This window comes from Nannospalax galili, unplaced genomic scaffold (genome assembly GCF_000622305.1).
Source record: "Nannospalax galili isolate Female #2095 unplaced genomic scaffold, S.galili_v1.0 scaffold1163, whole genome shotgun sequence".
Taxonomy (NCBI): Eukaryota; Metazoa; Chordata; class Mammalia; order Rodentia; family Spalacidae; genus Nannospalax; species Nannospalax galili.
The window spans coordinates 127787-132188 of NW_008349076.1; the positions used below are offsets into that span (position 1 = coordinate 127787).

At 38.8% G+C, this 4402-nt stretch overlaps 1 pseudogene; it reads right to left on the reverse strand.

The window, feature by feature from the left end:
• Positions 1-1045: 1045 nt before the first annotated feature.
• On the reverse strand, positions 1046-1212 carry LOC115072585 (annotated as a pseudogene).
• Between the last annotated feature and the right edge of the window lie 3190 nt (positions 1213-4402).

A 4402-nucleotide genomic window follows, 5' to 3' on the forward strand; every position in this document is an offset into this window, starting at 1 on the left:
CTGGAAGACACACCCTAAATATGGGTGTTACCTTCTGATGGCAGCCAGTATAAAAGGCCAAGGCAGAGGAGAACGTCAGGCTTCTTGCAGCTATCCTTCTCTCTCACTGGTGGGTTCGTCTTGCTGCTGTAGACCGAAGACTAGCTGATATTTTGGAATTTGTCAGACCTCCAGCACTGGATTGGGACTACTGAGACATCCAGCCTTGTGGACTGAGCGACTACAGATTCTCAGCCTCTCCAGTGAGGTGCAGCCATTGTTGGACTACTCAGCCTCCATCCTGTGAGCTAAGCTGATAAATCTCTATACATATTCATTCTACTGGTTCTGTTTCTTTGGAGAACCCTGACTAATACAGGCCATTAATTCATTTTCTCCCTTAGCAGCTTGGATAGTATTAGAGCTAGTCTTCTAAAACTATTAGAGCTAATCTTCAGGATGGAAGCTTTCAGGTCAGTTCCAGCTCCATTGTTCCAAGTCCTGTGTTCGAAGTGTGTCCTGTCTTCAGCAATAAGAGCTTAACCTCAAGTTCTGAGAGGAAATCGAGGGCTGTTGCAATAGCCTATGCTATTTTTAGAGTTTCTTGCACTGTCCTGAGTAAACAACTCGAAATGGAGGTTTCTCCTGTCTGGTACTATGTTTCTTTTTTACATAGCCTTCAGCTATACTCATGCACTCATGTACAGATCCTGTATGTATATTTTCCAATGGGCTTTTGAACTAATATATTTCCTTCTGATTTTCACACCACCTAAGCATTATTTATCTCTCATCTTTCTCTCCGTCTAATCCTCTTTCCTCCCTCTCCAGTTAAAGTATCTCCATTTTTCCCCTGATAATATTAATCTCCTATTATTCCCCCTCTAACATCAAGATTAAAACGAAGAAGCCCAGAGTTGTGTTTTAAGTCTTTGTGCAGAGAGTTGTTGTTGCCTCCATTGCTCTGACTGTGCTACCATCTTGGCTTTCTGATGCTTACTGCCGCCCCCATGCCTCATTCAAACATCATCTTTTCTCTCGACATCATCACTTTGAGCTGTCTTCTCATTTTCCTTCTTGTATGTATCAAAACTCATATTGAACAATGAATTCTAGGCTTCAAAAGAGGATTTATTTTTGCACGTCTTGAATTTCATTTTTACAAGCTAGAGCCTTTGATTGGTTTGGTCTTGCCCTCTAGGAACAGCTCCTTTTATACTAGTTCAAAGTGCAACATTGTTCCTTAATTGCAGGACTCTTTTTAACAAATGTAGATGCTTAATTTGAACTCTCCTTATCCACAACTTTAAATTCATTCAAACACCTTTCTTTACCAAACTGAATGGTTTCCTATCTTTCTGCTCCAATTGCTGTTTTCTCTCTTTCTCTAAACTATAAACTTAATAAGCAATGAACACTAACCTGGCCACACCCAGAATATTGTGCTATCTTGAAATTTCTCCTGCCATTACTTTAGAATTCAGTTTCACTCAAGTTTCCATAACATGAAGAAAATGCAACTGTACATATTCTTTGCCAGAGGTAACTTGAATTAGTTCAATTCTAGCTCAATTCTCCATGTTTCTATTAGCATTCTGGTCTTCCACATGCCCAGTAAAAGAGTACACTAATCTCTGCTTATAGCACTCTAGTGCTTCTCTAGCTCACAGGCCCAAACTCTTCCACCTTCCTTCTACCAATCAGCTCTACAGGCCTATGAGCCCCATGGTCAGGTAGTCAAAGCTATAGTTCTGCTCTCAGAACCAACTTTCTACATCATCTGCTTTACTCATCACTGTGACCAAATGCCTGACAAAAATCAGTTGAAGGAAAGACTGATCCTGTGGCTCATGGTTTTATGGTACAGCCCATCATGGCAGGGAAGGTGTGGTGGCATGGCCATGGGCCAGCTCATCACTTTGTATCCATACTCAAGAAGCAGAGAAAGAAGAGTGCTGAGACTTGTAGCTTTCTCTAATTTCCTCTCAAAATAGCCTCAAAACATGTACAGAAAGGTATCTTCTAGATAATTCTAAATCTACTCAAGTTAAAAAAGACAACCACACATCTGACCAGACAAATGCTGTGTTCTTGAACAATATGCTCTGGCTCACATCAATAATGAATAAGACATAGTGCTTGTCTAGTCTATGGGTCTGTGAGTGATCAACCTCCCTGATATCTATTCCATTCCTTCAGTCATGTACATTATCACATTTATCAGAGTACAGGCAAACCTTACAAGCTTGGGGCTAGTTATCTATGACAGTGCTACTCTGCTTTAATATGCTGGTTTTAAAGCTTAACTCTTACAGTTTTCTTCCCTTGACTTACCTTCACCTTTTCCTTCACTTTAAATTCTGGGAAAAATATGCTGGTTTTAAAGCTTAACTCTTACAATTATCTTCCCTTGACTTACCTTCACCTTTTCCTTCACTTTAAATTCTGGGAAAAAAAAACAAAAAAACAAAAACACTGTAATATCCATGTTCCAGATCACAGTTCCACAAGCTATGATGTGCCTGAGCCCAAGTATGGAAAAAAGCTTTAGATAGACAAAAAAACCTTAACAGGAAAAAAAGGAGATGGGAATCAGAAAGGAGAGCAGCTAAAAGGTCCACCCATGGAAGTTGTCAAGTTTGGATTTAGTTTACTATAAAGCAGAAAATATACTCAAAACTCCAGCTTCTTATAATACAAACCCCATTAGCTTGGATGCCAGTGTAAAGTTGCTCTAACTTTACACAGTCAAGGACACGAAATATTCAAAAATTTTGACCTCAGTCATATGTATCATCTTTCATTGTCCAACTTACAGACCCAAATTCCATCATTGTAATACAATACGTAAATTTGAGAAGCAGCAGGCAGAGTGACACTCCTTCTTCTGACTCTTTTCATAGAAAAATTGAGTATGCACAGGAGACCTCACACACCACAGGAAATTCCCCAATTATAGAATTCAATAAAAGGATTTGCCTATAGGGTCTCCAGAATAGAGTAAATTATCTTGATGACTTGCTTGAATTCTCTTTTCATTTGTAACTCTCATGACTCTTTTGATCACCACTATTTCTGCTGTCATTCAACACTTGCCAGATGCCAGAAAAAATACAATTCTTAAAGCCCTATGGTGTTTTTACGTGAAAGATTTAGGTTTTCAGATTGCTTAGAAAATTAGCACATATCTCTACTAGTAATTGTTTTTCTTTGTAAGTCCATGACAAATATGCTTCTGGGAAGAAATGCAATGCTTTCTTAGATCATATAATCAGGCTATCGCCATTTCTTTTAAAACTTTATTTATTATTTATTTATTTATATTTATGTGTATGAGGGTTATATCTGCCTGTAAGTAAGTGCACTCAGGTTGTGCAATTCTCATGGAGGACAGAAGAGGGCATCAGATCCTCTGGAACTGGGGTTAAGTGTGGTTGTTAGCTGCTATATGGGTGCTGGGACTCGAACTCAGGTCCTCTGCAAGAGCAGCCAGTGCTCTTAACTGCTCACTCATGTCTCTAGGTCCTATCATCTTTTCTTTAACTGACCAAATTTCTGTGCCATTAGTACAATGATATCTGCTCAGTGCTTATTGTCCTTATTTCAGTGTCTCCACATTTCCTCTGTCCTTTCCCATCAGTATTTTAAAAGTACAGCAGCCCTACCCTCCTCATAAAATCTGAAACGTATTTATTTTTAAAATACCTAAAACTACCAAACACTGTGGTGTCATTTTTATCACTTTACACACTATTTTTTCAATGTAAGAAGCACCACTTATGATTTAAATTCTGCCAAAACAGATTTTGAAAAATGTATTGTTTTCTCTTTGATGTTGCTTCAGACACTAACCCTGCTTGGTGCTTCTATATCTTTGCTCAGGTATTTCTTCTGCTGTCTTGTTGCTCGAGTGACAAAACCCAGAAACTACTACAGCTTTTTCCTACTACTTCCCTCCTTCCTACATTTTCAACTTACAATACACTGGCCCATTTCAATTCAATGAGAATCTACAGTAAACTTTTGACCTGTCTATGCATAGGGAGCCCTGAAATACAAAAATAAGAAACAAAGAGAGAAACTGTAGAACTTGGATTAAGAAATGAACGTCTGTCAAAAAAGAAAAAGTACAGAAATAAAGATCGGTATTGCCCTCAAACCAGAAGGTAGGACGGCCAGGACCATGACTCCTTAGGTTTAAGATGCACAGTGGAAACGGTAACACATGGTACTCAGCAGACTGCATCCTAAGTCTGGAACTTAGCTTAAAGCTTTCACCTCTTTGTAATTGCAAGCCTTTTCCTCTCTCTGAAAAGCAAAGGCAAGTGAATGAACATGACTTCATTACAGGGATAACCTTGAATCCATTGTAATTTACAAGACAGCTAATCATTCAAATGCTTAAACACCTGACACCCTACAA